This window comes from Nomascus leucogenys, chromosome 1a (genome assembly GCF_006542625.1).
Source record: "Nomascus leucogenys isolate Asia chromosome 1a, Asia_NLE_v1, whole genome shotgun sequence".
NCBI classification, from domain to species: Eukaryota; Metazoa; Chordata; class Mammalia; order Primates; family Hylobatidae; genus Nomascus; species Nomascus leucogenys.
The window spans coordinates 68,479,253-68,506,181 of NC_044381.1; the positions used below are offsets into that span (position 1 = coordinate 68,479,253).

General features: G+C 40.4%; 1 protein-coding gene across 3 annotated transcripts in view; it reads left to right on the top strand.

The window, feature by feature from the left end:
- The first annotated feature begins 5,409 nt into the window (after nucleotides 1-5,409).
- FRMD6 (FERM domain containing 6) overlaps nucleotides 5,410-26,929 on the top strand; it is an 82,128-nt gene continuing 60,608 nt past the window's right edge. For 2 of the 3 annotated variants that reach the window (XM_004087132.3, XM_003267682.3), the window contains exon 1: nucleotides 5,410-5,549. The gene's annotated coding sequence lies outside the window, so the exon portion shown is untranslated. Of the gene's footprint in view, nucleotides 5,550-6,131; nucleotides 6,344-26,929 lie in introns of those variants that run through there. The other variant, XM_030810496.1, reaches the window with a different exon arrangement.

A 26,929-nucleotide genomic window follows, 5' to 3' on the forward strand; every position in this document is an offset into this window, starting at 1 on the left:
CTAACACAGTGAAACCCCGTCTCTACTAAAAATACAGAAAATTTGCTGGGCATGGTGGCACGTGCCTGTAGTCTCGCCTACTCGGGAGGCTGAGGCAGGAGAATCACTTGAACCCAGGAGGCAGAGGTTGCAGTGAGCCGAGATCGCGCCACCGCACTCCAGCCTGGGCGACACAGCGAGACTCCATTAGAAAAAAAAAAAAAAAAACCGCTGAAGAGAACCTCAGTGGCCCAAGACCTCCATAATGTTATCACTAGTGTTTGAAAGGAATCCTCTGAGAATATTATCTCAGATAATCAGAGTGTGCCTGAGACATAAGTCAAAGAGTAACCAGTCTGTCACCAGATAGACTGCTCCTTCCTTTCTTCTCGCGTATCCTAATGGGAGTGGAGGGAATTGCCTCCCAACTCTGGGGTAGGCTTCCCCCACCCCCCCGCCAGGTTTTCAGTGAATAATCAAAGAATCAGAGCTGCAAAACTACTCTGGAACCTTTAAGACCCATTGTATAACACACAAACAGAATACATGAGTAAGTTTCATACTGTAGGGAATCCACCCTTTGTCCTGCCCTTCTGCTTGACATTTTTCTGTACTAGAGCTCTTCTATCTTCAGTCTTCTGTATAAGGTAAAGTCTCATGCATAAGGCAGCAATCCCATGTTTATACATAATTCCTCAACTATATTTTAGTTAGTAGCAGTATCCCTTAACCTATCTGCCTTGCCGCTATGCCTTTCAACTCCAAGACGCCAGTGCAATTCTCTATGATGGGCCCTCTCTCTATATTGTGCAACACCTTCCCAAGAGCAAGGGGCAGGGTCTGGCCCTTCCAGCCTTATCAAACCTTTCTTCTTACATCTGGAGTATTCTAGTATTCAAGCCCTCAAGGAATGGGAATGTGATGTTTGTGGTGAAACTAAAGCCACAATAGAATGGAAACAAAGTAGTTCTTTAAATACATCCCCTGTAAACCATATTAAAATGAAACTTTGACCCTGGATAATCAAGTTATTCTACTTTTACATATTTTTTTTTCAAAATTTGATGATCAAGAGAATAGAATTTAATGAATTTAATTTTTTCAACTCTGTATTTCTATAAATTGTGTAAAAGTAAATCTTCTTGAGTTAGATTGCTACACAAAATTAAGCCCTGTGCTATGCTGCCTCTGAAAAATAATTATACGTATTCCTGGTTAGGGGCTCCTGGTGTATGGTAATTAGACAGCTGGATTAAATGAATGATAATCAATTTTCCTGACTTTACTTAAGCATTAAAGTCTCTTTGGGTACTTTATTTCACTAGTTGAGAATAATAAAAAGAGCATTTTAAATGTTAGGCAGTGAAAATCAGGACTACATCACTAAACTATTTAAGCTTCCATGTGAGATTATTCTCTTTCATTAGCTACAGGGACATCTAAAACCTTTAAGTAGGATTTAAATTTATTTTGTTTGTTTAAAGTACTTTTTGTTTTGCTTTTAAAATGAATCTCAGTAATTACCAAAAAGAAAAATGAACTTAATTTCTTTATTATGACCTTCAGCCAGAATGATGAACGGTATTTAATTCTGGAAAAGTATTTTTTAAAAGCCAGTATGTTAAATTACTGACTTCTCTCTTAGACTAGAACTTACATATCAGCATTAAAACATACTCTGAATCCTGGATAGCCCTGAATTATTATTATTATTATTAATTAATTAATTAATTTATTTATTGAGATGGAGTTTTGCTCTTGTTGCTAGGCTGGAGTGCAATGGCGTGATCTTAGCTCACTGCAACCTCCGCCTCCCAGGTTCCAGCGATTTTCCTGCCTCAGCCTCCTGAGTAGCTGAGATTACAGGCATGCGCCACCATGCCTGGCTAATTTTGTATTTTTAGTAGAGATGGGGTTTCTCCATGTTGGTCAGGCTGGTCTCGAACTCCTGACCTCAGGTGATCTGCCCACCTCCGCCTCCCAAAGTGCTGGGATTACAGGCATGAGCCACCGCGCCCAGCCAATAAGCCTGAATTATACAAAAGATAAAAATAATTTTTTTCTTCTAATATGCTAATCTTGTCAACATACTATCCTGGTGTCTAGAAAATACTTGTAAAGGAATGTGAATTACAGCAGTTCTTATCTCATTTTCTATACTATTGTGTTCTTTACACCAAAATGTACAAATACCACCTACCAAAGTTTACACCTCTCAGAATAAGGCTATGGCCACCATGCTTTAAAAGCATGGCTCTGTGTGCTTGTTCACTCTGTGTCCTCTGCCATATGCCTACACTTAAAATAACCTGGGGATATTTAAAACATTCCAAAGCCCAAGCCATACCACAGACCAATTAAATTATATGCCTGGGACACAGGCATCAGTAGTTTTTGTAAGTTTCTAGGTAATTCCAATGTGCTTGCAAGTCTGAGAGCACTGTCTCAACCAACTCATTCTCAGGCAAACTTCTGTTCATCCTTCCCTTCTCAGTTCACGGGGGATGTTTGATGCTCTCCCTCCCTAGGCCTTCTGGCTATTCCTCCTGCGTATCTCTACCATGGCATGCGCTAACTATGTTGTAACTGTTAACTCACATGTCTGTTCCCCTAATCTACTATAACATTAAGGAGTATTTTTATTTTTGAATCTCTGAATCTAACCCTTTGCCTGGTGCACGGGAGAACCCAATAAATTCGTAGAATGAATAACCTGTTCCTAAGAAAAACAAAAGCAAAAATGTAGAGTTGTGTTAATAGTTAAATGCCATGGAAAAAGTAATTGTTTAGGATGTGTTTAGAATAATGTTTCCCTGGTGGGCAATGTCCCATATTTAGAAAAACATCTCATCATATTAGTGAAAATAAAACATCCCAACATTAAGAAGAAACATAAAATATAACTTTGAATTATTACCCACACAGGTGCATTCTTTATTGTAATAAGCACAGAAAAACGTTTTCTGTGATAAGAAATATCTAAAACAACACATCCTTTCTCAGCTCCCCTTCCATCTTTACTAGATTATGTATTACTTTCCAAATCAGTCCTTTCAGAATTCGATGATGTTACAGGAGTTTATATAATTGATTTTAAGAGTTTAAAATACTTAGTTTACAGAATATTTTAACTAAGAGTCTCTGTTTAATGTGATATTTATACTGTTAATATCATCACTATGATTCAGAAAATATTCACATAGTGAATTTTCCTACAATATAATTCTGGACAATAAGCCCACTCTTAAACACACTTTTTTTTAAAACTGTTCAAAATATTTTGCTTTGTTTTACCTAATTATATTTGCAGCAATGTTTCACAGCCTACCAATATGTTGTTTATCTGTTAGATTTTGATTCATGAAACCTGAAAATAAATCAGATTTAGGAACTGTTTTCCAAGATAGTGATATATTATTCATTTATCTAATTTATCTTTACACATGAAATGCCGGATTATCTCAGTAGGTACCAAATTAATTTAAGACCTTACCAAGTAGTATTCAATATGCACTCATTCTGATGCATATAAAAGACAAACATGAGAAAAAAAGTGCAATCCGCTACCTTTAAATGCCTACACTGTCCTCAACTATTGTTATCCAATTTTTAATTTTAGTACATTAAGTACAACTACATTTTTTTTTTCTTTTTCAGACAGGGTCTCACTCTGTCACCCAGGCTGGAGTCCCGTGGTGTAATCATAGTTCACTGTGGCCTCAACCTCCTTGGCCCAAGCCATCCTCCCACCTCAGCCTCCTGAGTAGCTGGGGCTACACGCATGGGCCACCATGCCCAGAAAATTTATTTATTTTTTATTTTTAGTAGAAACAAGGTCTAGCTATGATGCCCAGGCTGTCTTGAACTCCTGGCCTCAAACGATCCTGTCACCTCGGCCTCCCAAAGTGCTGGAGTACCACTAATTTAAAAGGCAGTCATTGAAACATATTTCTTGTTCTCTTTTCCATAATGGAGTTATGACTTGAAATCCTAAGTACAGGATCCTTAGAAACTGCCCAACTTTATCAGAAATAAGTTCTGAATGTATTATCAATTGTGAAAAGACAAAAGATCACAGTTCCTAATATTCAGTTCTAATGGCATGGTTCCCAAAATGTAAAAGCTGTGACTGAGGCAATTATTTCAAGAGAGCTTCAGCTGTAAATGAACACAAAACTGAATTTCTTTGCCATGCAAACAAGAGGCACACTTTCAACCAGTAACAGCTGGCTTCATATATTCATCTTTGGATGAAAAGAGCAGGGCAGTTTTAAAGTTGACTTCTGAGAGCATCAGATTTTGGATAGTGTCCTTTCTCAGGTCCTGTTTCCTTGTCTCCTCTTCCCATTTTCAAAGCCAGACACATAAACCCCCGCACTCCTTTAGCGAAGGGCTCAGTGAGGGCGTTTTTGCCACCCGTGGCCAGGCGTCATTGGGTCAGCAAAGTCAGAGGAAGCCTAGAAAGGCAGAAGCCCAGGAAGTTGACGCCCTGCGGGACTAGGAACCAGGTGCTGGGTGTCTCTCCTTTCGTGTGCGGTCCCCAGCAGCAGGTCCTGGTGGGCGCAGACTGGCCGGAGAGGTGTGGCTCGCCCCCTCCCCACACCCCGAGGTGGCAATGAAACCTCCATCTCCTGGCTTGATTCTTTGTGCTATAAAAAATCTTCCACTGGCCCTTTGCATCTCTCGCCCTCCATCCCCCAAAGCCACTATCGGGATGGGACAAAATAATTTCTGAGGGGCCACGGGCACTAAAACCACAGCAGACAGAGGCTGTGTCTACCTGAGGAACTGGAGAGGTAGAGTTAGCGGCGGAGGCTGGGCCTCCTCGGCGGCGCCCCCTCCATCCAGCGTGAAACCCAAGAGGCGCGGCGTCCCGAGTGGCGGGCGGGCAGGTGGCTGCGGGATTCACGAAGCCTCCTCCGCCGGGGACCGCCTCCTCTCGGGGTGGCCTCCCCTCCGGCGTTCCGCTTTAGTAAGACGACGCTCAGGCCAAACAGCCGCCCCCGGCCAGCCCTACTCGGCTCTGGAGGGAGAGCCCCGAGGGAGTCCAGCCGGCGGCGGAGAGGGCCACTCGGCCAGAAGGTGGGGAGCCGCCGGCGTCCCCTCGCACCTCGGTCTCCACGGCAGGGGGAAAGGCCCTCATCGCCGTGGTCCACACCACCGCGTCCACCTGAGGCTCGCCTCGCTTCCTGGGTCCCCAGAAGGATGGCTTACTCCGCTTTCTCCTGCCCCCAAGTGGCCGCACCCCTCCGCGGGGCGCTTGGTTGGGTCCAGGGCGGGGCGGGGCGGGCGGGCGCTCCCCGTACTGCCGCGAGCTCCGCGCGCAGCTCCCGCGGCTCAGCTGCCGCCGCGGCCAGTTGGGGCGGGTCGGGGGCGGGGTCTCAGGGGGCGGGGATTCGGGGGGGCGGGTAGGGTCGGGAGGCGTGGGCGGGGGGCGGGGCGGACGCGGAGCGCTCCTCTGGCTGGCGGGGCCAAGAGGCTGAGAGGAGCGGGGCAGGCTCGGCGCCGGCAGGAAGCCTCAGAGGGCTGACCGGAGAGCCCAACGCCTGGTGCTCAAGACTTTCTCCGAGGTATGAACAAGAACCCGGCGTCTGGGCCCTTTCGGCCCGCCCCATCGCTCAGCCGCCGCGCCCCGGACGCCCGCTGTGCCCCCTGCCGGCGGGGCGGCGGCGGGACTGGGTTTCGGGAGGGTTTCTGGAAGTCGCGAGTCCCAGCAAAGGCAGTGCCCCGCTCTCCGCCTCTTTCTTCGCCTTCTTCTCGCTCCCTTAGCTCTGGGTGTCGGGCATCGGCGGTAAGGTCGCTTCTCCGTGAGTCGGAGCTCGCCCACTCCGGGACGGGCGGACGAGGCCCTAGGGCAGCCGAGCCCGGCGGCGGGGGAGGCGTGGAGCTCGGGGCCGCTTCAGCGGCGGGGGCGGGAGGCTGGTGCCGGCTGCGGACTGCGCGCCTGAGCTCCGTGCGCCGTGCCTGGTCCTCTGCATCGCAGAGGTCCCCGGATCACAGGGCTCCCTGGCGGGCCCCGGCACCCAGGTCTGTGTCGCTGTGGCTGGGCGCCGGGACTAGCACCCGAGTCCCGCGCTCCCGGGGGCAGCGCCGTGCCGCCTGTTGTGCGCGCGCAGAGGCCGGACAGCCCGGCTGCGGGAAGGGACCCGAGCGCAAGGTCTGTCCCGCGTCCCGGAAAGTGCCTAGTCGGCGGAGCCGGAGGTTGAGCTGGGGCAGATCGGCGCCAGACGGGGGCCTGGGTGAGATACGAGTTGGGGGCGCGGCCTGCAGAATTTGGGTTTCTGGAGGAGCTTGCGGCGCGCTGGCGGAGCCCCAGGCGAACAGGACCACCGGATTCGGCTCCGGGAGGGCCAGGCACTGTCAGGTATGGACAGCTGGGGTCCACCCGTGTAAGCGTAAAGTCTACAGAGATTAAAACAACAACTCGAGTCCTGGGACAGCATAACCTGATGGTGCGGGCGTTTTCTTAAAGGCACGAATAGATGGGAAAATGTCAAAATAAGCATATTTTAAAGTTGAAAGCTGGCAGATTTTCAGGCCGTGCAGTTGTGTAGCTAGTGTCCAAAGAAATATTAGCTCGTTTTCCCCCTTAACACCTTTTCATTTTTATTTTTTTAAGCAAAATCTGTTTTGCCAGTATTTCCCTCAGGAGCTGTGCATTGCTCACAGCAGGGAAGGAAAACTTCAGCAAGCGTTCTCAGGTTGCTTCTGACTTCCAGCCTGTGCTCTCCAGCATTTCTGAATGTGGAGAAAAAGTATCTCTTGCTGAATTTTCCGAGTATGATTCCCTTCTGTTCTTCTCTGGGACCCGGCAATGTTTGTTTATTGGTTTTATAAGCATCTATTTAAATTTAGTTTTTGCACGAAATACTCCCTCTTGCCACAGGGTGTAGTTTGGGGTTTAGAAAATGCTGTTGGAGAAAGCTGCTAGTGGCTTCATTTTCCAAGAATGTAAGTCATTTCCTTTCTGTGATTTCAGGGAGTTGATATTTCACAGCATCAAAACTTTGTGGGGAAAATTTTCCGTAATACATCTGTCATTAAAAAGGCTTGTGACTTTTGGGTTTCCTTCTTAGAGCAGTGCATGAGTTTAGGTTCAGCAGTGTTAAAGGATGAGAATTTTTTTTTTTTTTTTTTAGAATTTAGAGCATTATGAGACTATTGTAGAAATTTTAACAACCAGGACCTACAAATGGCCTGCAGGATGGAGGGTGGGGGAGGGGAGAAGACCAGAAGAGAGGCAGGAAAACAGATGCCTTTGCTGATGTCCTTTGTAGTATAAAACTTAACAGCACCTAATCATTTTCTCAGGTGTGGCTTTGGGAAATAAACGTTTTATGTTAAAAATGAAAATACTTCACAATATGAGACAGCTGGCATTTGAATACTTTTCCCAGTATGTTTGTAAACATACTGGATTCATATTTCATATTAAAATGGACATTTAGTAGGATTATTAGATGAAAAGGGTCCCCTAGGGGATATCTAATATCAAATTATCTGCAGGACATCTTCTCCAGAAAGCAGACTGACTGTAATATGAACTAATATTCCCCGCTTTGAGTTGCTTGCAAGAATCTCTGAGATCTGACACTGATGGGCTACAGTAATCAGCAGTTCTTACAGTACTCAAGACATTTTAAGGGGCAGGAAATTTTTCCTATTTCCAGTATCTCCTTTTTGGAGGCAACAAGGGTAAGCTGCTAGTTTTAAGTACATAATTTGAACTTACAGATTTAAGATGCTCTTGGCTCTACAGGAAAACGCCTGAAAACAGCATGGGCCTGGATGAAGACGCGCTGCTTTTGAAAGCAAAATGCCAATGTGCTAGGTAACAGTTTTTAGTTACAAATTCTTAAAAAAATTGTTACTCAACTAGGTTAGCTGAATGGGGGGGGGTCTTTTTTCTAGTTTTTGGATTTTGTTTCCACATTTGACTGTACTTATAAAGCTTTTGGCTTTCTGAACTTATGATGTAATAGACTGCGTAGCCTTTTGTGGCAGATGCTTGGAATGAAAGTTTCAAACGTAATTGTTTTTGACTGAGCTGTCAGGTTCAGAATTGAGTGTAAATGAGTCCTGTCTCACAACTGACTTTTTTGATAAAGGAATTCTTTGTAGTTTTCGATTTGGATGTTGCACATTTTGATTTCTAAAGTTGTGGGTTTTTTTTTTTTAAGAAAAATAAAACCTGCAAACAATTATTTTATTACATGAAAGCCAGTACCAAGAAAAGATTAATTCAGTCCAGATGTAAAAATGTATGTGAATTTTAGATTTGGATGATCTCAACAAGTTTTCCCTTTTGTGGATGGGACTGCCTGGATCCCAGATGGCATTCACAAATTATCCCTTAGGTAGTTTTCTGAGTTGAGAATGAAATTTCTTGGGCTTTCCCTAAAATCATTTTAATATTAAGTCTTCTAAAGGATAGAAAGTTTTTTGCATTTGTACATTTTTGCATTTTTCTGTTCATTAATACAAACCTCATAAATGCCCTAGTTTGGTAGATGAAGCATATTTCTTTCGTAAGTGGGAAAACAGGAGGTATTCAGTTTGTGTATCCTTATGGATAAAGCATAGAAGCTTTGGCTTTCATTTTTGCAATTTCAACTTTCTTTTAAAGTAAAAAAAAAAAAAAAAAAAGTTTTCAGTGTGTTTACGATCCTCAATAGAATCCTACTGCAACACAGTTTGTGGTTTCAGGTATAGCAATTGGTCCTTGTTTGATGATCCCCCTACCTCCTCCCCACCCCCAACGAGGAACAACAAACACAATTTATTAAAAAGTCAGTATATTTTTAAACGTGTACTCCCAGTACTAGACTTATAAAGGCTGTTTGTTGCACACATTAAAATTATGTATTTTTAGGAAGTCTTTGATTATATCATTACACATTTTGGGAGTGTGTTTATGTTGTGATTGTGTATAAAACAATGGAGAGTTAGGACAGAGGAATGGGAAAGATTTAGCGAAGGAGTTTTATGAGTAGTGAAATTTCAGTTATAATGTATGTTCCCCAAAACCCAAACAGGAAAAATGTTATCGTTGATCTCTGTGGTTAAACTTTGATACAGAGGGTAGTTGAGAGGGCTTTCTGAATTGCACATTATCCTGAGAAAGAGGCTTTGGGGGCCTTTAAAAATAAGTAGAAACAAGTTAAAGGGATAATTTGAGAGGAACGAGGAAGTAGAATACTGGACATTGAATTGCAAGGAAAACTTAAAGTTAGAAGGATAAGTATTTAAAACCAGGCTGAAGTAGAGAGAACTTACTGTTTAAAAGTGTAGATTAAAGAATAAGGTATTTTTAGCTGAGAAAAAAGGATCAGAATGATTAGAATTAAGGTGCCCTATAAGGTCTGTATACAACTTGAAATAGGACTGCTAATTGATAGTTATCCTGGAAACTTTGCCTGTCTTCGTGTTGAATCACTAGTTTGGTGTTAAATAATATGCAGGGACTGGATGCTTATAACTGTATTCCGTACACTCCAAAAGCCACTTCCCATTTCAAAGACTGGAAACATTTTTTGTTTAAGTGCTAATGATTCTACAAATATTTAATTAGTCCCCCGACATTTGAGGAAACTACTAATGTCTACTTCCCATGCTGTGGGACCAGAGGGGGCTCTACAGCAGTAATGGCTGAAGTTATTATGAAGTTTTAGGTAAAAACAAGCAATCTGTGCTTCTCATTACCTTATGCGATTTAGTGATGTAATGACTTCTGATGTAAGTTTGTGTACGATCACTTTTTATATATATCAAATGGAACAGAGCAGTCATGCAGTATATGTACCATATTGATCAAAGATGAATTACAGAACACTGAGAAGGGGAAAGAAATCATTGATCTCTCAGCTGATTGTATTACTTCAAGTCAAGAAGAGAAAAATGTGCTGAAACAAATTCACAGATGAACCAAATACAGTCCCAAGGAGAACGCAGTGTTTTCCTGGAGCTTCCTTGGAGTTGTCTGTAGCATGCATTTTCTTTTCTTTTCTTTTTTTTTTGAGACGGAGTCTTGCCCTGTCGCCCAGGCTGGAGTGCAGTGGCCTGATCTCAGCTCACTGCAACCTCCACCTCCCGGGTTCAAACGATTCTCCTGCCTCATCCTCCCGAGAAGCTGGGATTATAGGTGCCCGCCACCACACCCATCTAATTTTTGTATTTTTAGTAGAGATGGGGTTTCACCATGTTGGCCAGGCTGGTCTCAAACTCCTGACCTCGTGATCTGCCCGCCTCGGCCTCCCAAAGTGCTGAGATCACAGGCTTGAGCCACCGCACCCGGCTAGCATAGCATTTTCTTGAATGTCTTTCCCCACCTGTATGGCCTTACTTAACAGAGTTAAATTGATACATCAAGAAACTAGGTAGAGATTTGGCCATTATCCAGGTCATTGCATTAATGTGCTGATAATTGGGATAATTCTGATGAAAAATATCTATTTAGACTCTCAGTATTCCAAATGGATCCTCTTGGGGGTGTTTTCAGATTTTTTCCAAAAAGGGAAAACTTTGTACATGTTTTATACAACTTTGAGCAATAATGTTTTACTGGTATATGAAGACAGAGGGAAAAACAATATTTTATATTAATTTATAGCCACAGTTTCATGTGAGGGAGGAAATCATTTTAAAAAAGCAATTTCTTGATGCATATTTTAGGAAATATAATGAAGTTTCTCACAGCTTTTCAGATGATTTTTCTCTCTGATTGGGTTAAATGAAATGTAATTAATTTTCTCCCCACAGGTAGTAGCACTTGTGTGTACAGTTTCAGTAGATGACTTTTTTTTTTTTGGTCCCTGTAGCTTTATTTCTTTGAACTTGTTACTGAATTATACACAACCAGACAAATGCACAGATCACGAGTGTACAGCCCAAAATGATCACATCTGGGCAACTAGCATCCAAATCAAGAAACAGAACATTACCAGCCTCTCTTTACAGTCATCATCTTTGCCCCCAGGATAACCATTATGCTGACTTTTATTGTCATGGATTAGTTTTAAACTGTTCTTGGACTGCATTTAAATGCAATAAAATACACATTTTTTGGTCATCTTTAGCTCAGCATAATGTCATGTGATATATCCAAATTGATGTAGGTAGCAATAGATCTTTTTTCTGTTATTTCTGTGAATGAATATGCCCAGTTTCTTTATCCATTTTGTTGGTGGATATTTGGGATATTTGGATATTAGGACAGTACATGGTAGGTGACCTTTTGATGGCTCTCAAAAATGTTGAGCACTTCAGGGTTGAAAGCAGAGTATGGTCTTAAGATTAAAAGAAAAAAAGTAACGTTAGAGGTAAGATGTGAGAGGAAAAAAAGCAATCTTAAGAAAACTTTAAAGGTTCCACTCAGCCACTGTATCCTAAGGATATAGTTTGGAATATACCAACTAGATATCACCAGATTTCAACTGAGAATTGGTAAGAGGAAGGAGGCCTTAGGTGACATCTAGCCAGCCCCATCATTTTTCAGAGACGGAGGCACTGCGGCCTCAAGAGGTTGAATGATTCATACAAAGTCTCACAGCTGATGACAGCGCCAATAGTAGAAGCTGCTCTGACTCTCAATCTTGTCTCCTCTAGTGCCACATGCTTGTTGGAGAGAGAGAAGGCAAGATCAGGGCTGCCAGCTATAGCTGTGCAGGTTTTGCCATGCACGGTGGGTCTGAAAACCAGCTCCCTACTATGTAGTCCAAGCAGTGAGTCCATCGGGGGGCTCACTGCCTGGAGGATGGGTGCCCTTTTCTGATTCATGCAAAGGTATTCTATGGCTCCGTTCAGATAGACTCAGATCTGCCCAGAGAAAATGGATCTGTAGCCCAGTGAGGCAGAATTTTTCTTCATTCAGCCTACTATACCTCTGCCCTCCATACAGAGCTCTGTTGGGGCTTGCCTTTTCCCTTTTCTCTCTATCCCTCACTTCTAGGGCTTCCCAATGAGACTTTGGGTTATAAGTATCAAGTAGGAGGTCTCTCGAGGTCCCTCTTGATTCACTCTTTTGTTGATCCATAAATGATCTGGGATGGACCCTAATTTCAAAGGACTGCTTTGTCAATATTTTTGGAATAACTCATCCTTAAGAAAATGTTTCAAAAATTCATTTTTTTGGACTCCTCCTGCCTTTATGCTTCTCCCTCTTTTCTCTCTTTTTGTGTCTTCCTTCCACCCCCATCCAGTTATCGTTTCTTAAAGATCCCTGGAGACATCCAGTCTTTGTCTACTGAGAGCAGCAGTGAAATACTGACACTAAAATCTGTGGCAATCTCCAGGAAGTACTTATTGTAAAACATAAGATTATGATTTCACTGAGAGATCTAACAGATAAAGTGCTTGCAAAGGAAAACTATTCATGTATATATTTTCTTTTATGTTTCCCTAAAGAATAAAGGACAGTTTTATTATTTGAGAAAAGACTCAGAGCTTCAGCTTAAGCTCATTAAAAAGGTGAAGAGAAGGTAAAATTAGAGAATTTTATAAATATGTGTGTAGTATTTATATATCCTACCCGAATAAGATACTGCTTATCACAGCAAAAATTTAGCGTATGTAATGTTAACAAATAAAAAATATGCTGACCATCGGGCCACAGCTCTGACAAGTTGCTCAGTGAAATTACTACAGAATAGAGTAATCCATATTGAAGACAGCATAGAAGAGGGATAGTAAAATATAACGATAGGAATGAGGTCTTTGAGATCGGTCCCCTGGGGCCCAAATCCAGACTCTAGTATTCTCCCATGTTTAACCTTGGGGAAGTTACTTAACTCTCTACACCTCTTTTTCCTCATCAGTAAAGTGGGAGATAATTATAATAGCTATCCCACAGGATTGTTCTTATTTTTAAGTGAAATGGTACGTGTAAAACAACTGGCATGGTCTTTGATATATAATAAACGTCTTACGTGATGTTAGCTATTGGTGCTTAAGACAAAAAGAAGTGATGTATAAAAGGACTTACAGTTTTATTGGAGGTTCCCAAGCCTTCACTTATAAGCATTTCATGAGATTTAACTGTTTTTTGATGGCATTAAGCAGGCAACAAAACCTAGTATTTCTCAGTTACAGATACTGGCAAGTCTGTGTTGCTGCAGTAGGAGCAGCTGGCCTGTCGCACTGATTACTAATTGATCGAGTTATTTTTCCTAATTCTCTTCTAATTTCCAGCCGTCTCAGTCCTTCAGCTTCTGTCTGCTAGATAATTGTTTCTTTCCATATGTCAAAAAAGCCAGCCTGCAGATTTTTAAAATTCTCCTTACGGTGACTGATGTTGTGCAAAGTTCTTTTAAAGTTAAAGAGTACCACTGAGTGGCCCATGTCTTTTGCTCATGTTCCCTGTATGGCTTCATGTGAGTGCTTTTGAAGAAACCCACTATTATTGATATGAAGCAGTTCTTTATTCCCACCCCTTAACCATTGGCACAGTTTATATAATGTGGGTCAGAACCATTTGTGATTTTCTGTTATGAGGGCCAGAGTTTGAGATTTTAAACCATTCATTCAAAGAAACGTAAGAAAGACACAGTTAAGCACCTTAGAAAGATACATTTTCATCTAACTAGTCTAATTACAAGCTCAGCTAAAAAAGGTACAGGATCCTCTAGAAGAATCGTGCTGTATCATTCTGATCTGTTCATTAAAGGGTGGGGGACCTAGTCCGGATAACCCAGTTCCCTGTTGTGATTGTGCATGTAAAATCTTGAGCTTAGTAAACTTAGCACTTTAAAAATGTTCACAAGTCCGTCAAAAACCAGGTTTTATGTCTTTATGAAGTATTCAGGACTGTGCTGAATACTTTGTGCAATTTCTGCCAATGTGTTTCATGTCTAGTTGGAGGAACAAAATACATGTGTGTGAAAAGATATTAGATGTTTCCAGATGAGTGTGAAATTGAGCTTCGGTTTTAGGGTCCCAAATCAAGGATGGTCACATAGGATGTTCCCAGCCTTCTGGGGCCACTGGATTTATATTGGATAGTGAAGTCAGGCTGAGATTTTTCTATCCTTCAAGCCCATAGAAAAGGGGCTTTTCTAGGAGCAACAGAATGTTCAAGATCTGGTAAAAATCTCAAATATTAAAAGACAACTATGAAATTAATATTATTAAGTGTTTAAATTCATGCATTCAATATAATGTATGCCTAGTATATGCCAGGCACTGGTCTAGGTCTGAGAAATGTCAGTGAATACAATAAAGAAAAAAAAAAAAAACTCGCCTTTGTGGACCTTATATTTTACTAGGAGGCAATCAGCATAAGAAAATAAGTGTTGTAGTATTTTGGAAGGTAATAAGCCTGATGGGGAAAAGAAAAAGTAGAGCAAGCTAAGGGACAGTAAGAGTGCTGGGGGAGGGAGGCAGGGACTTTGCGATTTGGAAGAGTATAGTCAAGGTAGGCCTCACTGAGAAGAGGGCTTGAAGGAGGAAGAGAGCCACACAGAGCTAGCTGGGGGAAAAGTGTTGCAGCAGAGAGACTAGTGAAGGCATCAGGCAGAAGCATGCCTGATGTGTTCCAGGAACAGGGAGAAGGCCACAGTGGTGCAGCACTGAGAGCAGGGAGAGAAGGAGCAGCAGATAAGGTTAGAGATGTTTGGAGGGCACATGTTTGGCTCATGTGGACCATATTCAGGACTTGACCGTTAGTGGCATGGGGAGCCAGCTTTTGTGTAGAGGAGTGAGATGATTTGATCTGCATTTTAATAGAATCACTGGTTGCTGTAGGAATCTGGAATTTAGGGAAGAGGTCTAGGTTGGAGATACAAATTTGGAAGTTGCCAACAGAATTTGGATGAGATCACTTGGGGAATGTGTGTAGTCAGAGAAAGAGGCTTATGGACCAAGCCTTGGAGCATATCAGTATTTACAGTTTGTAGAGAGAAGAAGAAATCACACACATAATCCAAGAAAGTGTTTTAAGCCAAAGTAATTATGCACATTTTTCCAACATAGTGAACCCAATTAAGTGTCTCCATTCCTTGAGTAACAATGTTATCACTAGAAGATATTGTTAACTCTATTGACCTACACAATGGAAGAATGAACTGTGAGTTGTTTTTCTAATTGTGATGATGGTCTTGGGCTAAACCTGACGCTTCTTCTTTTAGAGGTTGTGTTGATAAGGAGGAATCAGTAAAAGAAAATTAAAAAGGAGCAAGCAGAGGATAGGAAGAAAATTAGAACAATGTCCCTGTAGTCAAAGAAAATATCTCCAGCAGAAGAGTGGATCAGTTAGCTCACATGTTGCTGAGAGATCAAGCAGGGTGAAGACTGAGAGTCGCTCATTGGATTTAGTAACCTGGGGAGTCATTGGTGATGATGACAAGAGCTGTGTCACTGGAGGAGTGGGGATGAAAACATTATTGGAGTGGGTTCAAAAGAAAAAATTTATGAAAGATAACTATTACTTGTAATTCAGTTTTGTATATTACAAATATTTAATATTGGATGTGGGTACATTTTAATATGCCTGGTAGGATGTGCAGTGGGACTTTGGAAATGGGAATGTTGAAGGCCATGCGTATCTTTAGCAGGCTTTGTCAGGGTTAGGGAGCCTTTGAGCTTTTCCCTAGTTATTATTGGAAGGGTAGGGCTCTAGTATATAGATTGTAGTTTGTATATTTTGAAATGGAGAAACAGGTCTATGCAGTTTTTTAGTTCTTTGTTAAATGTCTTTGGATGAGAATTATATCTTGAAAATACTCATACTTTGTTTAAAGACTTTTTCATTTCTAGTAAAGATGTGTTCTTTAATTCAACCTATTGATCCTTGTCTTAGATTGTTTTTTGATACTAAAATGGAGTACCACACATAAGGTATTCTGTCCATAAAGAATGGAAGTTTACTATTGACATTCTTTACAGAACTAGAAAAAAACTATTTAAAAATTCATATGGGACCAAAAAAAAAAAAAAGATCTTGAATAGCCAAGGCAATCCTAAGCAAAAAGAACAAAGCTGGAGGCATCATGGTACCCAACTTCAAATTATTAGAGCCACAGTGACCAAAACAGCATGATACTGGTACAAAAACAGACACATAGAGCAGTGGAACAGAATAGAGAGCCCAGAAATAAGGCCACACACCTGTAGCTGTCTGATTTGCAACAAACCTGACAAAACAAGCAATGGGGAAAGAATTCCCTATGCATTGAATGGTCCTGGGATAATTGGCTAGCCATATACAGAAGATTGAAATTGGACTGCCTCCTTATACCATATACAAAAATTAACTCAAAATGGATTAAAAGCTTAAATGTAAAGCCCCAAACTGTAAAAACCCTGGAAGACAACCTAGGCAATACGGCTCTGGACATAAAAATGAGCAAACATTTAATGATGAAGACACCAAAAATTGCAAAAAAGGCAAAAATGGACAAATGGGATCTAATTAAACAGCAGAGGAAACTGTCAACAGAGTAAACAGACAACCTACAGAATGGAAGAAAATATTTGCCAACTATGTATCTGACAAAGGTCTAATATCTAGCATCTATAAGGAACTTAAATTTACTAGAAAAAATCCATTAAAATGTGGGCAAATAACATGAACAGACACTTGAAAAGAAGACATGCACGCAGCAAACAATCATATAAAAAAAAGGTTGTCATTGATATTGGAGAAAGCAAATCAAAACCACAGTGAGATACCATCTCACACCAGTCAGAATGGCTACTAAAATGTTAAAAAAATAACAGATGCTGGCAAGGTTGTGGAGGAAAAGGAATGCTTATACACTGTTTGTGGGAGTGTAAATTGGTTCAACCATTGTGGAAGACGGTGTGGTGATTCCTCAAAGACCTAAAAACAGAAATACAATTAGACTCAGCAATCCCTACTGGGTATATACCCAAAGGAATATAAATCATTCTATTATAAAGACGCATGCATGCGTTCATTGCAGCACTACCCACAATAGTAAAGACATAGAATCAAGCTAAATGCCTATCAGTGGTAGACTGGATAAAGAAAATGTGGTATATGTATATCATGGAATACTATGCAGCCATAAAAAAGAATGTGATCATGTCCTTTGCAGAAACATGGATGGAGCTGGAGGCCATTATCCTCAGCAAACTAATGCAGAAACAGAAATACTGCATATTCTCACTTATAAGTGGGAGCTTAATGATGAGGACACATGGACACATAGAGGGGACGTACACTGGGGCTTACCGGAAGATGGAGGTTGGGAGGAGGGAGAGAGGATCAGGAAAAATAGTTAATGAGTACTGGGCTTAATACCTGGGTGACAAAATAATCTGTACAGCAAACCCCCATGACACAAGTTTATCTATATAACAAACCTGTACTCATACCCTTGAATTTAAAATGAAAGTTAAATTTTAAAAAAAGGAAGTTCATTCAGCTTATGGTTTGGGGGCCCTGAAGTCCAAGAGCATGGCACCAGTATCTGGCTCAGGTCATCCCATGGTGGAATGCAGAAGCAAGGGCAAAACAGAAAGCACAAGGGGCTGGACTGGTTTTTATAACAACCCGCTCTTGTGATAACTACATTAATCCCCTCATGAGGACTTGACCCTCATGATTCAGTCACCTTTTGTTAGGCACCACCTCCCAATGCTATTGCATTGGGGATTAAGTTTCCAACACATGAACTTTCGGGGGACACATTCAAACCATAGCAGTACTTTTTCATGAAAGATGAGACATGTGCTTTGAGTTGGCTTCTTTTTCAGCAATGGTGATAGGTCTGATCTGACTAGGCCACACAGTATAGTGCCCCACTGGCCTGGAGGCCATCATTCACAGAGTAGATGGCTCAGGTTAGTGAATCCCAAGAGCTAGAGCAAATTAATAGAAAAATTGCCTCGTTAAAATTTTAAATACCTTGTTGATGACTTTCATCATGAAGTGTTATTTCAAAGCATGTGATTAAGCAATTTTCATAGTTCTGTATTTTATAATTATACACCAAGAATTTTCTCTTCTGGGAACTACCTTTGAATTTTGCTGTCTGTAATACTATCATCAAAATGAATCAACAAGTGTCTGATACTAATTATCTTTTCTTTCTCTAAGCTTATTAAAATGCTAACACATAGGCCTTTAATGCATAAGTATTGTTTTTGGATAGTTAAAAGCTTAGAGTGATTGGTAGAATGAAAACTTTGTTACATATATTTTAGTTTGGTAATACCAAAATATAGTATTAGTCTTTAGAAAATTGCTAATTTAGAAAATGCTGGAAAGGGCAAAGACTTTCCTTTGCAGTGGATTAGGGCACAAGGTTTTTGAGAAGTGGAGCTCCGGTGATTATATGTGTGTTTCTAGTGGGTTGTGGTATATGCATATAATGTCGGCATTCTCTTAGGTACTGCTTTGCCCGCCCTGTTTTATTTGTATCACTTTGAATGTTTTTGTCAGCTGAAACTTGTAAGTTACTCTACAGTTAGTTAAGTTACAGTACAGTTAGTTAGAATGTAATTGGCTTGGAACAGAAATACACAAGGCCAATGTGAAATAATTTCACAGCGCTGAGGATTTTACATTGTAGATACTGGAGTATGCAGAGGTATAAAACTGAGCAAGTTTTGAAATAAATGTTATGTCACTTGTCAGTGACTACAGAATAAAGTCCAGATCTCTTAGGGTGGAATTCATCATGCCAACCCAGAGTTGCAAGCCTGTGGCCCACCAACAAGTTTGGCTGCAGACATGTTTTGGCTTTTAACATAGTTATTTGCCAACATTTAAAAATAGAGAAATTTTACATTAAAAATTGCATTTTATACCTTCTCATGAAAAATTTGAAGGCCTGGCAAGGTCTGTTGTAGCAACATAACAGCTTCCCCCTTTATACGGGGTGTGTGGTCTGTAGTCTCCCACAGTCCCTGGCAGAGACTCTCTTGTCCCTAACATTGGAACCAAGCTGCTGTAGGCATTTTTCATCCTGCAGGCTTCACTTCTTTGCTCCTGCCCTGGTAGGCATGTGAGTTTGCTGACCTTGTGTTTAGATACTTATTTTTTTCTCAAAGTTCCTTAAATCTAGCCAAATTCTTCTTCCCATTGTCCTGTCTAATGCATACACACTTCGTCTACCTCGTGTTTCTGCTTCTGGCTTCTCCTTCCGCTGCATCCGAGCTGCATGTTGCTTGTGTCACATCGTTGGAACTTAGCACATTTCTAGCTCCCCAGCTGTACTAGTTTCTTGAAGACAAAGATTATTTAATTTACTAACACCTAGCAAATTTATTTCAGATCTTCTAGGTTAACTATTTGCTATGGTTTGGCCGTGTCCCCACCCAAGGCTCATCTTGAGTCTAACTCCAAGAATTCCCATGCGTTGTGGGAGGAACTTAGTGGGAGGTAATTGAATCATGGCGGTGTGTCTTTCCCGTGCTGTTCTCGTGATAATGAATAAGTCTCACAAGATCTAGTGGTTTTAAAAATGGGAGTCTCCCTGCACAAGCTCTCTTCCCTTGTCTGCCGCCATGTGAGTTGTGCCTTTCACCTTCTGCCATGATTGTGAGGCCTCACCAGCCACGTGGAACTGTAAGTCCAATAAACCTCTTCCTTTTGTAAATTACAGTCTCAGGTATGTCTTTATCAGCAGCATGAAAATGGACTAGTACTCTATTGTTAGATTTAGCTTCCAGTGGGTGGCAATCTATGATTATAGTGACACCTGTGGAAGAAGTAGAACGTAATCAAAATCTGATGTGAAATCTACTTCCTCAAATAGTGCTTTCTTAATTTACTGTGCCATTTCCTTTGTAGCTTTGCAGTAACATTTGTATAATCCATTTGAGTATGAATTCACTAAACACCTCATTCATTGCCATTTCCCTAGTTCTGTTACATAGATGGATGATGCTTCCAGATGAATGTGTCATTACTATGTGCCATTTTATTATTTTAGATATGCTTCTTCCTAATGACTAATACTGTTTTAAATGTCTTATCTTTTTATTCATTTGGTAAATAGTATGTCTACTGTGATACCTTCCCTTCTGAAGCTTTTACTTTTTAGCAGGAAAGGCAGATTTAAATAATGGAGTACATAATGATTTAATTTCAAAAAGTGTTACTAAGAATTAGAGGTGCTGTGAGACTTTAGGGCAGTCTGATCTGGTCTAGGAGTGGGAACTGAAGTGGGAATTGCAACAGGACTGAATTCTGAATTCCTTAACTTTCTCATATGTATTCCATGGCAGTTTGTAAAGTAATTGAAATGTAAAAATTTAACCTTACAAACAAAAAGATAATTTTGTAACAAAATAATAGTTAAAAAGTTTTTTCCCTGAGAACTTGGCTGTTGTCATTGCATTAGTGATAAACAAAATTATGATTTATAGCTCTAGAATTTATTGTTTGGTACCTGAGTTGAACTCTGTTTAAATAAGTAAACAAAGGACAAACGGGAAATTAGGCTAGAAATTTCAGATATTAGCCTGGCACAGTGGCTCACACCTGTATTCCCCACACCAGGAGGCTGAGGCAAGCGCATTGCTGGAGCCCCGAAGTTTGAGACCAGCTTGGGCAACATGATGAAACTCTGTCTCTACAAAAAATACAAAAGTTAGTTGGGTGTGGTGATGCGTGCCTGTGGTCCCAGCACTCTGGAGAGTGAGGCGGGAGGATTGCTTGAGCCTGGAAGGTCAAGGCTGCAGTGAGCTGTGATCATGCCATTGCACTCCAGCCTGTCCAGCCTGGGTGACAGAGCAAGATCCTGTCTCAAAAAAAATCAGATATGAATAGCTTACAAAAACAACTTTTATTTTATGAAACTATAATTATTTCAAAGGTATTTGTAATGAGGAATTTTCTCATGGCTTTCAGAAATAGGATATAAAAAATAAACGTAGTAATCCCCCAACAGTTACTAGTGGATAGCACCTTTATTTAATACTTGCAAGCCCATAACTGAAAAATTAATACTTTATCGGTTGGAAGAATTAAGTAATATGGTATCCTGAAAAAAACTCGGCAGTAAATTTACTGACATGTGTGACCCAAAATATAGAGTGGAATTTTGTGTGGTTGCATATGTTTTATCACAACAATCAGAAATGTTTTATGTATTTTCTTCCAAAGAAAATAGAATTCTATACTTAACCCATCTAAATATAGTGGTAAAGTTAATTTTTTGCATAGTTTAGTGACACACTGAAACAAAGGTCAGCTGCAGTGGTGCCATTTCTGAAATCTCTTTTGAGGAACTCACGTTACTTACAATTATAGAAGGAGATTCAGAAAAATTGACATGTTTAAGGGTTTTACTTCAAAGAAACCCAAGATTTTCAAGTGTAATATTAAGGATATTTAAGGAAATTAAAATCAGGAACAGTTTTTAATAAATGTTATCTCATCTAGAATTTAAAATAAATTCTAATTAAATCTTAAAAGTAAAATCTTTTAAAACTCAAATACTCATTTTCTGAACCCTCATTCATTTTAAATCTGTGAAAGAGGATGTTGAGAGCTAATGGTTTGTAACTGACTAAATTATTTGCTTCTACAGTCGCCTAGAGAAATGTAAAGAAAAATTTTCATGAAATACAAGTTGTAGAGTAAAACCTAGCAGGGAAAGCTAATTGAAGTTATCTAACTTATAAAACAATATTTCCTTTAATTACTGCCTTACATATTCTTGAACTAGGCTCATGTTGCTGATGAGTAAATTTTCAGGAAATTTTTAATCAGTATATTATAGATACAGGGTCTAAATTAATTCACATCATCAGTCATTTGTTCAGAGCAGCTGTTACCCTGAAAAATACTCTATTAATTTATAGAACTGGTTAGGAAAGGGAAATGAAAGTAAAGGTGTTTTGAAATGATTACATATTATACATTTAAGGGTAAGATACGAAGGACAGTTGCTTGATTTACTCTTTAGAGCTTATTTATTTATTTATTGAGACAGAGTCTTACTTACTCCTTTACCCAGGCTGGAGTGCAGTTGCATAATTTCGGCTCACTGCAACCTCCTCCTCCTGGGTTCAAGTGATTCTCCTGCCTCAGCTTCTGAGTAGCTGGGATTACAGGCATGCACTACCATGCTCGTCTAATTTTTGTATTTTTAGTAGAGACAGAGTTTCGTCATGATGGCCAGGCTGGTCCTGAACCCCTGGCCTCAAGTGATCTGCCTGCCTTAGCCTCCCAAAGTGCTGGAATTACAGGCGTGAGCCACCGGGCCCAGCCCAGAACTTTGTAATCTTTAAATTAGAATGCAGAAGGCTGTGAAGCTCGAATGAAATAATGCTGGTGTTTTTGTTGTTTTGAGACTGAGTCTCCCTCTGTCACCCAGGCTAGAGTGCAGTGCCACAATCTTGGCTCTCTGCAACCTCCGCCTCCCGGGCTCGAGTGATTCTCTTGCCTCAGCCTCCTGAGTAGCTGGGACTGCAGGCATGCACCACCACACCTGGCTAATTTTTGTATTTTTTAGCAGAGATGGAGTTTCACCATGTTGGCCAGGCTGGTCTCGAACTCCTGACCTCAAGTGGTCCACCCACTTCAGCCTCCCAAAGTGCTGGGATTACAGGCATAAGCCACCACACCTGCCCAAAATCAGCTTTTTAAATGATGAATCATATACAATAATAAAATAAATTTTTTTTTTTTTTTTTTTTTTTAATGAGATGGAGTCTTGCTCTGTCACCTAGGCTGGAGTGCAGTGACGCGATCTCGGCTCACTGCAAGCTCCGCCTCCCGGGTTCACGCCATTCTCCTGCCTCAGCCTCGCCGAGTAGCTGGGACTACAGGCGCCCGCCACCACGCCTGGCTAATTTTTTGTATTTTTTTTAGTAGAGACGGGGTTTCACCGTGGTCTCGATCTCCTGACCTCGTGATCCGCCCGCCTCGGCCTCCCAAAGTGCTGGGATTACAAGCGTGAGCCACCGAGTGGATAATTTGATGAGTTTTGACAAATGTATATATCATCATGTAACCAGCACTGCGGTCAAGATTCAGAACATTTTTGTCAAGCCAAAAAGTTTCTTACAGCTCCTTTTTAGTGAGTCTCCTCCCCTGCCACTCTAGATGCTTTTGTATCTGGCATGTTTCACTTTACCATGATGTATTCATCCATTTTCTTGCACATATCAGTAGTTCCTCTTTTTTGTTGGGTGGTATTCAGTTGTCACAATTTGTTTATTCATTTACCTGTTAGTGGATATTTGGATTGTTTCTAGTTTGGAGCTATTATGAATGAAGTTACTATAAGCATTTATGTATTATATAAGTCTTGGGGGACATAACTTTTCATTTCTGAGTTGTATGGTAAGTGAATGTTTATAAAAAACTGTCAAATCCATTTTCAAAGTGGCTGTATCATTTAACATTCCCACCAGCCATGTCTGAGAGTTCTAGTTGCTCTGAGAGTTCTGGTTGCTCCAGATTCTCACTAAGATTTGGTATTGTCAGTGTTTCTAACTTTAACCATTCTAGCAGGTGTGTAGTGGTATCTGGCTTCGATTTTTATTTGCATTTTCCTAATGACTGATAATGTTGAGTATCATTTCAAGTGCTTATTTGCTATTTGTATATCTTTGGTGAAGTGACTGTTTAACTTTTTTGGCCATATTTTTAAGAGTTGCATTGTTCTTGAGTTGTAATATTTATATATTTTTGGATTTAAATCTTTAATCACATATGGTTTTTATTTTTCCAAATATGTTTTGAAAATGTATTTTCTGTTATGGTGATTTCTTTGTCATTTTTTAAGTGACTTTCAAAGGGCAAAATTAAAAAGCAAAATTTTTGTGGTTCATGTTTTTAATGCCCTAAGAAAACCAGGGCAACAAAGATCTTCCTCTGTAAGTTTTCTATGACTTTGAGTTTTAGCTTTTCAATTTGGGCCTGTAGTTCATTTCAAAGTAATTTCTGTATAAGGGCTGAAGTAGATTGGAATCAGATTGTGGATTTTTGCCGAAACAAAAAAGTCCCTGGGATTTTTAAAAACTTTATTTTGAGGTAATTTAATTTTTTTAAAGACAAGTCTCACTCTGTTGCCAAGACTAGAGTGCAGTGGCATGATCATGGCTCACTGCAGCCTTGACCTCCTGGGCTCAAGCAGTCCTCTGCCTCAGCCTCCCAAGTAGCTGGGACCACAGGCATGCACCACCACAAATAGCTAATTTTTTATTTTTTATTTTTTTTTGTGGAGATGGGGCTCTCACTATGTTGCCCAGGCTGGCCTCAAGTGCTCCTCCCACCTTGGTCTCCCAGAGTGCTGAGATTAAAGGCATGAGCCACCGCACCTGGCCTGAAATAATTTTAGACTCACAAGAAGTTGCAAAAATAGTGTAAAGAGTCTCCCAATGATAATCAACTGCAGTCTGTTTTCAAAACCAGGAAATTGACATTGGCACGGTACTATTAACTAGCCTTGGATTTCTTCAGTTTTTATGTGTACTCATGTTTAACACTAATTGAACTTTGGTTGTAGTTGCATTGAATATATAGATTAGTTATGGGAGAATTGATATCTTAACAATATTGAGTCTTCCTATTAATGTACATTTTTATATATTTAGTTAGGTCTTTTTTTTTTTTTTTTTTTTTAAGATAGAGTCTCACTCTGTCACCTAGGCTGGAGTGCAGTAGCGCAATCTCGGCTCACTGCAACCTCCACTTCCTGGGTTCAAGTGATTCTCCTGCCTCACTCTCCTGAGTAGCTGGGATTGCAGGCACACACCACCACTCCCGGCTAGTTTTTTGTATTTTTAGTAGAGATGGGGTTTCATCATGTTGGCCAGGTTAGTCTTGAACTCCTGACCTCAGGTGATCCACCTGCCTCGGCCTCCCAAAGTGGTGGGATTACAGGCGTGAGCCACCACTCCCGGTGGTTTGTATGTTTTATCATGAACATATGTTAAATTTTATCAGCTGTTTTTCTGCATCTATTGAAATGATCATATAATTTCATTTTTTCATCTGTTATGGTGAGTAACATTGATTTTTGAATATCAAACCAATCTTGCATTCCTGGGATAAACCCAAGGTGGTCATGATATGTTATCCTTTTGGTATATATTGCTGAATTCAGTATACCAAATTTTGTTAGGAATCTCGTGTCTATGTTCATGAGGGATATTGGTTATTTAAAAAATTTTCTTATAATGTCACTTAGTTTGGGAAATGATGGCCTCATAGAAGGAGTTGGGAAATATTCCCCTTTCTTTGGTTTTCTGGAAAAGCTTGTGTAGAATTGGTATTGATTTTTTATTTGAACATTGATAGAGTTTACCAGTGATGCCATCTGAGCCTAGAATTTTCTTTGTCATAAAATTTTTAACTAAAAATTCAATTCATTTAATAACTGAGGGATCTTCAGAAAGTTCACAGCAAATGCATATTATGTATGGATTTCAGAATGGTTTTGCACTGAAATAAACTCAAATACTAACATGTTATAAGATACCTGAATAGGATCTAGTTTGAGGCACTAAAAAAGGGTAAGACAGCAGTTTGAAAAGAACCCTTCTCAGAGCAACATGAATTCTGCTGAAATTGAGGCAAGAGTAAACATCAAATTTATGGTGAAGCTTGGGGGAAGAATGGTGAAACCATTGGTGCTTTACAAGAAGTTTATGGGGACAGTGCCCCAGAGAAATCAGCAGTTGGTGGATAACTTACTCGTTTTAAGAAGAGACTAGCAAATGTTCAAGATGAAGCCTGCAGGGGCAGACCGTTCACATCAGTTTGTGAGGAAAAAAATTCATCTTGTTCATGCCCTAATTTAAGAAGACCAACATTTAACAGCAGAAACAATAGCCAACACTGTAGAATCTCAATTAATTCAGCTTACACAATTGGAACTGAAAAATTTAAGTCGAGCAAACTTTCCACTAGATGGGTGGCAAAACCACTGTACCCAAATCAGCTACAGACAAGAGCAGAACATTCATTGGAAATTTTAAAGAAATGGGATTAAGATCCTGAAGCATTTCTTCAAAGAATTGTAACAAGAGATGAAACATGGCTTTACCAGTATGATCCTGAAGACAAAGCACTTTCAAAGCAGTGGCTACCAAGAGGTGGAAGTGGTCCAGTCAAAGCAAAGACCAGGGCAACAGTTTTTTGGGATATTCAAGGCATTTTGCTTGTTGACTGTCTGGAGAGCCAAAGAATTGTAACATCTGCTTATTATCAGAGTCTTTTGAGAAAGTTAGTCAAATCTTTAGCAGAAAAATGCCTGGGAAAGCTTCTCTGGAGAGTTTTTCTCCACCACAACAATGCTCCTGCTCAATACCTCTCTTCATACAAGGACAATTTTGGGAGAGTTTTGATGGGAAATCTTAGGCATTCACCCTACATTCCTGATTTGGCTCCTTCTAATTTCTTTTTGTTTCCTAATCTTAAAAATCTTCAAAGAGCATCCATTTTTCTTCAGTTAAAAATGTAAAAAGACCGCACTGACATGGTTAAATTCCCAGGACCCTCAGTTCTTTAGGATGCACTAAGTGGCTGGTATTATTACTTATAAAAATATCTTGACCTTTTAGAGCTTAGGTTGAGAAATAAAGCTTATATTCTTTATTTCTATCTTTTAGTTCCATTTTTTCCATGAATTTTTTGAAGTCCCCTCATATAGGGCTATTCAGGTTATCTGTTTCATCTTCAATGAGCTTTGGAAGTTTGTCTTTTAACAGATTTGTCCATTTTATCTATGTTTTTGAATTTATTAATGTAAAATTATTCATAATAGTCTTATTATTGGGTGCTGGATTTTGACAGTTTGGGCTGGGCTTCATTCTAGAAGAATGAATGAACCCATTCATTGGGTTCCATTTTTCACAGAGGATAAGTGTAGATAAGTTACTTGGGCATTAAAGAGTTTGGACCTTATTCTAGCATGTGAGTTACTTGGGCTTTAAGAAGTCTGGACTTTATTCACCATGTAGGTAAGTTACTTGGGCCCAGTTTGATCCTTTTGAGGCTTGCTTTTACCCTTCTTTAGAGTTGGTTCAG